The sequence below is a fragment of the Rattus norvegicus genome, chromosome 7, assembly GCF_021556685.1.
Source record: "Rattus norvegicus strain SHRSP/BbbUtx chromosome 7, alternate assembly SHRSP_T2T, whole genome shotgun sequence".
NCBI lineage: Eukaryota > Metazoa > Chordata > Mammalia > Rodentia > Muridae > Rattus > Rattus norvegicus.
Genome location: NC_141540.1, coordinates 69,273,374 through 69,286,452, shown reverse-complemented (window position 1 = coordinate 69,286,452; position 13,079 = coordinate 69,273,374).

Below are 13,079 nucleotides of genomic sequence, written 5' to 3'. Positions count from 1 at the left end.
TATAGAATCTTCTGCTCCTGAGATTCTCTCTTCCATCTCTTGTATTCTGTTGGTGAAGCTTGTATCTACAGCTCCTTGTCTCTTCTTTTGGTTTTCTATTTCCAGGGTTGTTTCCATGTGTTCTTTCTTGATTGCTTCTATTTCCATTTTTAATTCCTTCAACTGTTTAATTGTGTTTTCCTGGAATTCTTTCAGGAATTTTTATGTCTCCTCTCTATGGGCTTCTACTTGTTTATTTATGTTTTCCTGGAATTCTTTCATGGATTTTTGTATCTCCTCTCTATGGGATTCTTCTTGTTTATTTATGTTTTCCTGGAATTCTTTCAGGCATTTTTGCGATTCCTCTCTGTAGGCTTCTACTTGTTCTCTAAGGGAGTTCCTCACGTCTTTCTTGAAGTCCTCCAGCATCATGATCAAAAATGATTTTGAAACTAGATCTTGCTTTTCTGGTGTGTTTGAATATTCCATGTTTGTTTTGATGGGAGAATTGGGCTCCGATGATGCCATGTAGTCTTGGTTTCTGTTGCTTGGGTTCCTGCGCTTGCCTCTCGCCATCAGATTATCTCTAGTGTTACTTTGTTCTGCTATTTCTGACAGTGGCTAGACTGTCCTATAAGCCTGTGTGTCAGGAGTGCTGTAGACCTGTTTTCCTCTCTTTCAGTCAGTTATGGGGATAGAGTGTTCTGCTTTCGGGCGTGTAGTTTTTCCTCTCTACAGGTCTTCAGCTGTTCCTGTGGGACTGTGTCTTGAGTTCACCAGGCAGCTTTCTTGCAGCAGAAAATTTGGTCTTACCTGTGGTCCCGAGGCTCAAGTTCGCTCGTGGGGTGCTGCCCACGGGCTCTCTGCAGCGGCAGCAACCAGGAAGACCTGTGCCGCCCCTTCCGGGAGCTTCAGTGCACCAGGGTTCCAGATGGTCTTTGACTTTTTCCTCTGGCATCCGAGATGTGTGTGCAGAGAGCAGCCTCTTCTGGTTTCCCAGGCTTGTCTGCCTCTCTGAAGGTTTAGCTCTCCCTCCCACGGAATTTGGGTGCAGAGAACTGTTTATCCGGTCTGTTTCCTTCAGGTTCCGGCGGTGTCTCAGGCAGAGGTCCTGCCGCTCCTGGGCCCTCCCCCATGGGAGCCCAGAGGCCGTATACAGTTTCCTCTTGGGCCAGGGATGTGGGCTGGGGTGAGCAGTGTTGGTGGTCTCTTCCGCTCTGCAGCCCCAGGAGTGCCCACCTCACCAGGCGGTTGGGTCTCTCTCTCACGGGGTCTGGGAGCAGAGAGCTGCTGGGTGAACCCCATTTTTTAATAGAGTTATTTGTCTCCCTGCGGTCTAACTTCTCGAGTTCTTTGTATATTTTGGATATAAGGCCTCTATCTGTTGTAGGATTGGTATAGATCTTTTCCCAATCTGTTGGTTGCCGTTTTGTCCTAACCACAGTGTCCTTTGCCTTACAGAAGCTTTGCAGTTTTATGAGATCCCATTTGTCGATTCTTGCTCTTAGAGCATAAGGCATTGGTGTTTTGTTCAGGAAATTTTTTCCACTGCCCATGTGTTCCAGATGATTTCCTTGTTTTTCTTCTATTAGTTTGAGTGTATCTGGTTTGATGTGGAGGTCCTTGGTCCACTTGGACCTAAGCTTTGTACAGGGTGATAAGCATGGATCGATCTGCATTCTTCTACATGTTGACTTCCAGTTGAACCAGCACCATTTGCTGAAAATGCTATCTTTTTTCCATTTGATGGTTTTGGCTCCTTTGTCAAAAATCAAGTGCCCATAGGTGTGTGGGTTCATTTCTCGGTCTTCAATTCTGTTCCATTGGTCTATCTGTCTGTCTCTGTACCAATACCATGCAGTTTTTATCACTATTGCTCTGTAATACTTCTTGAGTTCAGGGATAGTGAGTCCCCCTGAAGTCCTTTTATTGTTGAGGATAGTTTTAGCTATCCTGGGTTTTTTTTTTCCAGATGAATTTGCAAATTTTTCTGTCTAGCTCTTTGAAGAATTGGATTGGTATTTTGATGGGGATTGCATTGAATCTGTAGATCGCTTTTGGTAAAATGGCCATTTTTACTATATTAATCCTGCCAATCCATGAGCATGGGAGATCTTTCCATCTTCTGAGGTCTTCTTCAATTTCTTTCTTCAGAGTCTTGAAGTTCTTATTGTACAAATTTTTACTTGCTTGGTTAAAGTCACACTGAGGTACTTTATATTATTTGGGTCTATTATGAAGGGTCTCGTTTCCCTAATTTCTTTCTCGACTTGTTTCTCTTTTGTGTAGAGGGAGGCTACTGATTTATTCGAGTTAATTTTATACCCACCCACATTGCTGAAGTTGTCTATAAGCTTTAGTAGTTCTCTGGGGGAACTTTTGGGATCACTTAAATATACTATCATATCATCTGCAAATAATGATATTTTGACCTCTTCTTTTCCGATATGTATCCCCTTGACCTCCTTTTGTTGTCTGATTGCTCTGGCTAGAATTTCAAGAACTATGTTGAATAAGTAGGGACAGAGTGGGCAGCCTTGTCTAGTCCCTGATTTTCGTGGGATTGCTTCAAGTTTCTCTCTATTTAGTTTAATGTTAGCAACTGGTTTGCTGTATATGGCTTTTACTATGTTTAGGTATGGGCCTTGAATTCCTATTCTCTCCAGGACTTTTATCATGAAGGGGTGTTGAATTTTGTCAAATGCTTTCTCAGCATCTAATGAAATGATCATGTGGTTTTGTTCTTTCAGTTTGTTTATATAATGGATCACGTTATGGTTTTCCGGATATTAAACCATCCCTGCATGCCTGAGATGAAGCCTACTTGATCATGGTGGATGATGGTTTTGATGTGCTCTTGGATTTGGTTTGCCAGATTTTATTGAGTATTTTTGCGTCGATATTCATAAGGGAAATTGGTCGGAAGTTCTCTTTCTTTGTTGTGTCTTTGTGTGGTTTAGGTATAAGAGTAATTGTGGCTTCATAGAAGGAATTCGGTAGTGCTCCATCTGTTTCAATTTTGTGGAATAGTTTGGATAATATTGGTATGAGGACCTCTATGAAGGTCTGATAGAATTCTGCACTAAACCCATCTGGACCTGGGCACTTCTTGGTGGGGAGACGTTTAATGACTGCTTCTATTTCCTTAGGAGTTATGGGGTTGTTTAACTGCTTTATCTGTTCCTGATTTTACTTTGGTACCTGGTATCTGTCTAGGAAATTGTCCATTTCCTGCAGATTTTCACGTTTTGTTGAATATAGGTTTTTATAGTAAGATCTGATGATTTTTTGAATTTCCTTTGAATCTGTAGTTATGTCTCCCTTTTCATTTCTGATTTTGTTAATTTGGATACACTCTCTGTGTCCTCTCGTTAGTCTGGCTAAGGGTTTATCTATCTTGTTGATTTTCTCAAAAAACCAACTTTTGGTTCTGTTGATTCTTTCTATGGTCCTTTTTGTTTTTACTTGGTTGATTTCAGCTCTGAGTTTGATTATTTCCTGCCTTCTACTCCTCCTGGGTGTATTTGCTTCTTTTTGTTCTAGAGCTTTTAGGTGTGCTGTCAAGCTGCTGACATATGCTCTTTCCTGTTTCTTTCTGCAGGCACTCAGCGCTATGAGTTTTCCTCTTAACACAGCTTTCATTGTGTCCCATAAGTTTGGGTATGTTGTACCTTCATTTTCATTAAATTCTAAAAAGTCTTTAATTTCTGTCTTTATTTCTTCCTTGACCAGGTTATCATTGAGTAGTACATTGTTCAATTTCCACGTATATGTGGGCATTCTTCCCTTATTGTTATTGAAGACCAATTTTAGGCCGTGGTGGTCCAATAGCACACATGGGATTATTTCGATCTTTCTGTAACTGTTGAGGCCCATTTTTTGACCAATTATATGGTCAATTTTGGAGAAAGTACCATGAGGAGCTGAGAAGAAGGTATATCCTTTTGCTTTAGTGTAGAATGTTGTATAAATATCTGTTAAGTCCATTTGGCTCATGACTTCTCTTAGTCTGTCTATGTCTCTGTTTAATTTCTGTTTCTATGATCTGTCCATTGATGAGAGTGGGGTGTTGAAGTCTCCTACTATTATTGTGTGAGGTGCAATGTGTGTTTTGAGCTTTAGTGAGGTTTCTTTTATGTATGTAGGTGCCCTTGTATTTGGGGCATAGTTATTTAGGATTGAGAGTTCATCTTGGTGGATTTTTCCTTTGATGAATATGAAGTGTCCTTCCTTATCTTTTTTGATGAATTTTAGTTGAAAATTGATTTTATTTGATATTAGAATGGCTACGCCAGCTTGCTTCTTCTGACCATTTGCTTGGAAAGTTGTTTTCCAGCCTTTCACTCTGAGGTAGTGTCTGTCTTTTTCTCTGAGGTGTGTTTCCTGTAGGCAGCAGAATGCAGGGTCCTCGTTGCGTATCCAGTTTGTTAATCTATGTCTTTTTATTGGGGAGTTGAGGCCATTGATATTGAGAGATATTAAGGAATAGTGATTATTGCTTCCTGTTATATTCATATTTGGATGTGAGGTTATGTTTGTGTGCTTTTCTTCTCTTTGTTTTGTTGCCAAGACGATTAGTTTCTTGTTTCTTCTAGGGTATAGCTTGCCTCCTTATGTTGGGCTTTACCATTTATTATCCTTTGTAGTGCTGGATTTGTAGAAAGATATTGTGTAAATTTGGTTTTGTCATGGAATATCTTGGTTTCTCCATCTATGTTAATTGAGAGTTTTGTAGGATACAGTAACCTGGGCTGGCATTTGTGTTCTCTTAGGGTCTGTATGACATCTGTCCAGGATCTTCTGGCTTTCATAGTTTCTGGCGAAAAGTCTGGTGTAATTCTGATAGGTCTGCCTTTATATGTTACTTGATCTTTTTCCCTTACTGCTTTTAATATTCTTTCCTTATTTTGTGCGTTTGGTGTTTTGACTATTATCTGATGGGAGGTGTTTCTTTTCTGGTCCAATCTATTTGGAGTTCGGTAGGCTTCTTGTATGCCTATGGGTATCTCTTTTTTTAGGTTAGGGGAGTTTTCTTCTATGATTTTGTTGAAGATATTTACTGGTCCTTTGAGCTGGGAGTCTTCACTCTCTTCTATACCTATTATCCTTAGGTTTGATCTTCTCATTGAGTCCTGATTTCCTGTATGTTTTGGACCAGTAGCTTTTTCTTCTTTACAGTATCTTTGTCAGTTGAGTCAATGATTTCTATCGAATCTTCTGCTCCTGATATTCTCTCTTCCATCTCCTGTATTCTGTTGGTGAAGCTTGTATCTACAGCTCCTTGTCTCTTCTTTTGGTTTTCTATATCCAGGGTTGTTTCCATGTGTTCTTTCTTGATTGCTTCTATTTCCATTTTTAATTCCTTCAACTGTTCGATTGTGTTTTCCTGGAATTCTTTCAGGGATTTTTGTGACTCCTCTCTATGGGCTTCGACTTGTTTATTTATGATTTCCTGGAATTCTTTCAGGAATTTTTGCGATTCCTCTCTGTAGGCTTCTACTTGTTCTCTAAGGGAGTTCTTCACGTCTTTCTTGACATCCTCCAGCGTCATGATCAAATATGATTTTGAAACTAGATCTTGCTTTTCTGGTGTGTTTGGATATTCCGTGTTTGCTTTGGTGGGAGAATTGGGCTCCGATGGTGCCATGTAGTCTTGGTTTCTGTTGCTTGGGTTCCTGCGCTTGCCTCTGGCCATCAGATTATCTCTAGTGTTACTTTGTTCTGTTATTTCTGACAGTGGCTAGACTGTCCTATAAGCCTGTGTGTCAGGAGTGCTGTAGACCTGTTTTCCTGTTTTCTTTCAGCCAGTTATGGGGACAGAGTGTTCTGCTTTCGGGCGTGTAGTTTTTCCTATCTACAGGCCTTCAGCTGTTCCTGTGGGCCTGTGTCTGGTGTTCACCAGGCAGGTCACTGCAGCAGAAAATTTGGTCTTACCTCTGGTCCCGAGGCTTAAGTTTGCTTGTGTGGTGCTGCCTATGAGCTCTCTGTGGCGGCAGCAACCAGGAAGATCTGTACTGCCGTTTCTGTTTCCGGGAGCCTCTGTGCACCAGGGTTCCAGATGGTGTTTGGTGTTTTCCTCTGGAGTCAGAGATGTGTGCAGAGTGCAGTCTCTTCTGGTTTCCCAGGCCTGTCTGCCTCTCTGTAGGTTTAGCTCTCCCTCCCATGGGATTTGGGTACAGAGAACTGTTTATCTGGTCTGTCCTTTCAGGTTCCGGTGGTGTCTCAGGTGCAGGGATCCTTCTGCTCCTGGGCCCTCCCTCAGGGGAACCCAGAGGGCATATACAGTTTCCTCTTGGACCAGGGATGTGGGCAGGGGTGGTCAGTGTTGGTGGTCTCTTCTGCTCTGCAGCCTCAGGAGTGCCCACCTGACCAGGCGGTGAGGTCTCTCTCCCACGAGGTCTGGGAGCAGAGAGCTGCTGCGGGCCGGGATCCGCGGGTGTGGGACTCCCGCTAAACACAGGACGTGCCTGGTCCTAGAGGAATTTTGCCTCCGCGTGCCCTGAGTTCACCAGGCACAGATCTGATTTTTTACTTATAGAGTTTGTATCTCTTGTTTTTTGGAAGTACATTTGGAGGAAAAACAAATGATTCCCGTGGCCTATCACATTTAGATCAGTTAGCATCTAGAAATATTTTCTCATGAAAGGAATAGGTGCATCTTTACTAAGGGTAAACTTACATTTGGAGGTATCGCTGTCATAACTGATTAATAAGCAACTAGTTATATATTCCTCTTTCCTCTGTGTTGCAGCTGCTCGCTTACATCAGACAAGTCACATTCATTTCACCAGAAATGATGCCAACTCCCTTTTGTTGTCCCCTTAGCTGAGAGAAAGCAACAGCCTGCCTCTGTGAAGGTCTTATACTCTTTCAGCCTACAAAATAGAGCATCCATTTATTTACCTTTGCATGGGAACTGCTTATGATGTTTGGCTTTTATTTTGCTCAGTAGTCATACTTACAATCACAAGTGTCAGAAATAATGTTTCTCTGGATGGTATTCCTTATTTGGCTTCCCTTGTGTGTAGCATATTCATTGGTCTATGATCTCTATCCTGAGTTTAAGAGATGACAGTGTCTTTCAAGTTTCCCCAGGCTTTGAGGATTTTCAATTTAACCTAAGACTCAATGTGAATGTTCTAATGCTGGCAGACCTGTATGTGTCCTGACTCTGAACCTTCCAGAGGTTGTGAGCTGTTAGGATGCAAACCATCCCAATCCTGAACCCTCCATTCCGAGCCTCCAAGTATCAAACAAGAGCTAGTTACCATGAACAGAGATTACTCTACCCATCCCCTGCCCTACCATCAACCTTTCAGTAAGTTCTGAACATCCTCAGACACACTCTTTTTAAATATGCAGAAAATAATATTTTCTACAATCTAAGTTGAGTAGAAGCTAATGGTGAAGTGCCTTGTAATTAACACTATGTCAGTTTAAAGCAGACCCTGTTTAAAGAACCAGAAGAAGATAACCATGAGAAATGGGAGCGTCACACTGCAGCACAGTGAACAGCTGTGGCCTAGATCGGATGAGCTATAACAGTGAGTGGTGCTCTCAATTTTAAATCAATCCTGTGAAGGGCCTGAATGGCAAATCTTGAGTAGCTATTTTTAAATATCCATGTATAAAATTAAAGAAGTTTCTTTTATGTACAGAATGGTAGATGCCGGCATTTAAATACTTGATCTTCTAGGCAAATGTCTCCAAAGCCCTTCAGTCCATAAATTAACTGTGGAGGTCAGGTGTTTGTTTTCTTGTTCTGTTTTCATTTTGTTTTTCTAAGGGAGCACAAGATGTAGTCAAAGGCTCAGACAATTATTTATTTCAGTTGGGGTTTCTATCCAAAAGCAAGTTCAAGTTTGGTTCACAATAATTTAGAAACTACCAAACATGTGTCGGTGGCAGAAAAGGACCGGATGATTCTTAATGAAAACTATGTTGCCCTAGGAAAGGGGAACAGAATTGACAGTTAGGGGTGGTGGGGGCAGAAGTGTTGTAACTTTAAGATGAAGTGGGGAGGGAGAGGGAAGAGGGGCGTTTGAGAAGGAATGAAACAAGGGAGGGACAACTAAAGCTAAGAGCCATTTAGAGTGCCGTGTGAAAACCTAATACAGTAGAGTCTCAGTAACGTCTGTGCATAGATAAAGGCATTCTGAACAGCATCACCAAATAATGGGAAGAAAAGAGCCCTGTCTTGATATCTTTTTTTTTTCACCAAATGAAGTTTGCCGGATATCAGGATTTGGTTACATCTAATTGAGTTGTTGGCCAGAAGGGTTCCATGGAAATCCACAAATAACCCAGGCTGTTGCCAAGATGATTGCTTGCTCTCCACAAACTGACAGGAAGGTCCTATTCCTGATGACAACATACACAACTCATTGAACATGGAGAAGGTGAACTGGTGCCTACTGGAACCTTTACCTCATTGACTCATGTTCACGGTACTGGAAGGGATTCTGCAGGCTACTGAAAAAGAAACATAGACACAAACCCAGCCACAGTCCTTTTGGTCTACATTGCTGTCCTGCCTTTGAAGTACGCTAGGACAATGGTGGCACAAAAGCTGTAGGATTAATCTACCAATGTAGTAATCTACTCACTCCAAGAGGCAGAACCCATACCCAATGCTGCTTTGGTGGTCAAGAACCTGAGACGAGGTAGGACACCTAGAATGTAGCAATAAAATGACCTCTCATATTGTTCTGCTACACTCATAGATCAAGACTACTCAGCCACCATTAGAGATGCTTCATCCTGTAGCAAATGGAAACAAACACAGACCTACAGTCAGTAAATATGCAGTTACTTACTTGGAACACTCAGCCTTACATCAGACGTTTTTACTAAAACCCTCTGGTTGTGACTTAGGGGACTTTGCAGAAGAGGAGAGTGAAAGACTGTAAGAGCCAGAGAGGAAGGAGGACATCAAGAAAGAAACACAACACAACTGCCACACATATGACTCACAGAGACTGTGATAACATGCACAGGGCCTGCAGGAGTAGATGCCAAATGGAGTTCTGGAGCCGAGAGAAGCGAACACTTGCCCTATCCCCACTGGGTAAACATGGCATATCTTTTATTTATCAATCATGAACATAGTAGCTTCCATATCCATCAGTAGCTTCCAACACAAAGCAAACTCAATAGCATTCCTGGAGGTTCTTTTTCTCATAATATTGGGTCAGGACATTCTTTTTACCTTGCAGATCTCTTGTGTATATGTCGTGTACCAGTTTCGTGCTTTTATGAGATCCCTACATGTGTGCACATGTGTGGTTTTGAGTCTATGTGTTTCTTATGCTTTTTCTTCTGTTAATTTGTTTTGTTCTACTCTGATTTGTTTGTTTTTAACTTATTTGATTTTATTATTGTTCCTTATCTGTCTGTTTTTGTCTATTCAAAAGATTTCCCTCATACTTATTGAGACTCTATTACAGATAAAATTTTGAAGGAATACAGTGCAATCTTTTATATATAATTACTATGATATGCTTATCATATCCCATTTAACTAACTCATTGATGACCTCATATATTTCTGCATTTAGATGATTATGTGTTTTAAGATATGCTATATTATTAACGAAAATAATAATGCTCTATACTAGGAATATAGAACTTGCTAATTCTAAAACTCTTTAAGCCACATTATTTCACCCATTTCTTTTTATTCATTGATTTATGTATTCCTATTACATCCCTACTGTAGCTCCCTCCCTCCTCTCCTCCCAGTCCCATCCTACCACCCCCTTCCCCCACCCTCTTATCTCCTTCACCCCAGAGAAAGGAATTCTCCCACACCCCTGGTATCGACCTACCCTGGGACATCAAGTCACAACAAGACTAAGTGCCTCTTCTCTCCCTGAGGGACAAGACAGCCCAGCTAGGAGAAAGGGATGCAAAGGCAGGCAACAGAGTCTGAGTCAGAGACAGCTCTCACTATAACTGTTAGGAGATCTGAATGAAGATCAAGTTGCCCAACTGCTACATATGTATAGGGAGGGCCTAGGTCCAGCCCCAGCACTCTCTTTTGTTGGTGGTTCAGTCTCCATGAGGCCCCATGGGTCCAGGTTAGTTGTCTCTGTAAGTCCTCTTGTGGTGCCCTTGACCTCTCTAGCTCCCTCAATTCTTACCTGTTTGTTTTAATGGAGAAACAGAAAAAGGATAGATTCAAGGGGAGGGGAAGAAGAGAAATTGGAAAGAGTGGAAGGAGGAGAAACTAATCAGAATATATTGTATAAAAAATACTTTCAAAAAAATTAAAAATTTTCCTATGTTCATGATTGATAAATAAAAGGTATTTTAAACAGACTTCTTTATTTGGATACATCAATTACTCTATCAATAGATTTCTGAAGATATTAAAGGGTTAAGAAATATGAATAAAATACTGTATTATTTTTAAATCATTAAATCAGCAAATTTTAAAAGATTTATTTAAATATGCATGTGTTCATATGCTGTGAGTGAGTGTGGGTGCAAGTGTCATGCATGCACACATGGAAGCTAGGTGTCCTGATCCATCACTCTCAGCCTTTTGAGGCAGTCTTTCTCTGATCCTAGTTTTTGTTTGTTTGCTTGTTTGTTAGTTTGTTTGTTTTTCAATGTTTCAATGAGGCAGGGCACAAGTAAACCCTACCTATGTTTTGTCCCACAACCTTGAAGCTAGAGTTATCTGTGTGCATACAATGCCTGGCTTGGTACATGTATTCTGGAGTTATATGTGTGCATACAATGCCTGGCTGGGTAGGTGTGTGCTGGCTTTACATGTGTGCACACAATGCCTGGCTTAGTACATTTGTACTAGGATCCAAACTCTAGTGTTCATGATACTGCAGAAAGCACTTTTAACCACAAAGCCATCTCTCCAGCCCTGAAAACCTTTTAAGAGTCAATATCCTGTAATATATATGGATGAGTATGTGCTATAAATTATTCATAGTCAAAAAAGTAAGTTACAGCTAACTTACAGGCAGTGTCTATTAAATTTAAATTTTCATGGGAACTTAAAGCTACTCACCTTGGAAAACAAATTCTAAAAATGAAACATTAACATGCAGGAATATGTGCACACAATCACATGTAAGTGTGCACTAAAGCTGTTAGCAGGAAAGCAGACTGCATAGACAATGAGAAGAAAATACTGAATGGAAGCTCATAATTTTACCCAACGGGCTATGGAGCAGCAATTTACAAACATGAATTTAATCTGTAGATACACAGAGGGAGAAATGTACAATATATGTTGTTAAACAGATAAAATAAGAATTTACAAAATAGCAAATACTGAATGGCCTAATTTTAATATAATGTGTATAAAAATTAAAAGTTCCATTTATATAGTTTTATATGCTTGTGTGTACCCCTGTAAATAGAAGTCTTCAAGTTAGGACCCAATAGGTAAAAACTGAAATTGTCTGCTATTTACACTTGCAATTTGGAAAAATACTTTAAGAAAATCTAAATATAAACATCTAATAAAAATTTTACATTTCCTTATGTATCTATAATTTACTTATTTCAGTGTAAGAAATACAAAGGCATACAATCTTGATTTTTTTTCTAAAGTTAACAAGTATCTGAACATCATTTGTTTTTTTTTTCATTTAGATTGCCTTTTTTATTATATATTTTATTTATTTACATTTCTTTTATATACTTTTTTTTTATTAACTTGAGTATTTCTTATATACATTTCGAGTGTTATTCCCTTTCCCGGTATCCGGGCAAACATCCCCCTCCCCCCTCCCCTTCCTTATGGGTGTTCCCCTCCCAACCCTCCCCCCATTGCCGCCCTCCCCCCACAGTCTAGTTCACTGGGAGTTCAGTCTTAGCAGGACCCAGGGCTTCTCCTTCCACTGGTGCTCTTACTAGGATATTCATTGCTACCTATGGGGTCAGAGTCCAGGGTCATGAACATCATTTGTTAAAGGTCTAACCCATTCACTCTCTGAGAAGTCACTTGTAGCTTCTCTTAAGTCTGCACATACATGAGCAAACACCTATACTGGGGTCTCTGCTGTGTTATACTGATCCATGTTATTCTAAACTGCTATCACACTACCTTCAAATTCTGAAGCTTTGTAAAGCAGCCTACTCTGTGATTTCTTCTTAAATTTCTGTATTTCTTCTCAAGGTAATTTTCATAGATATTAATCATACATAAAATTTATTTTTAACATTTATTTATTTTAATTTCATTTTATGTGTATGTGTGTTTATCTTTACACCATGTACTTACAGTATTCACAGAGCCTGAGAGAGAGTCAGGCCCTCTGCAACTGGAGGACTTCCTGGCAGTTGTAAGCCACCAGGAAGCTGGTGGAAGCCTAACCTCTTCAAGAGCAGCAAATCCTGAGCCATCTCTCTAGACCGACAGGCAGGTTTTGCCATATAAACATGAACACCATTTTCCTAGGTAAAAAAAGGATTAATTAGGGAAATACTTAATTTATGGTTTGTAAGAAATTAATATACTTTTTGTAACAGTGTTTCACTTTAAATCCTATATTTCTTATGGCCTTGAGAAATATTTTGTTCATTTTCTTTTCCTTCTTAAATATTTTTGAGAAGGAATTGCAAAACAATTAAACAACCTTAATCAACATTACATAAGTAAAATGACTAAATTCATTTTATAACTGATCTTAAAAATAGTACAGAAAACTGCAATGTTGGGGGCTAAAAATGGTCAGACAGTTTCATATCTGAGGAATAATCTGTCTTCACAATTGACAAATCAATGTGCTTTATATAACTTCTTTGCTGTTATTCTATTTTGTGTTTGTCATATGCTAACAATGTTTCAATCTCTGTGATATAATATAACATGGAACTGGCTAATCATATTTTTTATGAACTCTCTTAAGAAGTTTCTAGACAGCATATAGTACATCTGTCACTATATAGTTTACTGTGATAATATTACATGCAAAAAATTTTTAATATCTTTGTGTGATAAAACTTTAAAATCTTAATAGAAAAATATAACAAAGTAAAACTAGTATGCCATGAGATCACAAACTATTAATTTACTTCTTTACTTTTTTCTCTTTTCTCTTTATAGTAGTATTCAATCTTTAACTTTTCAAC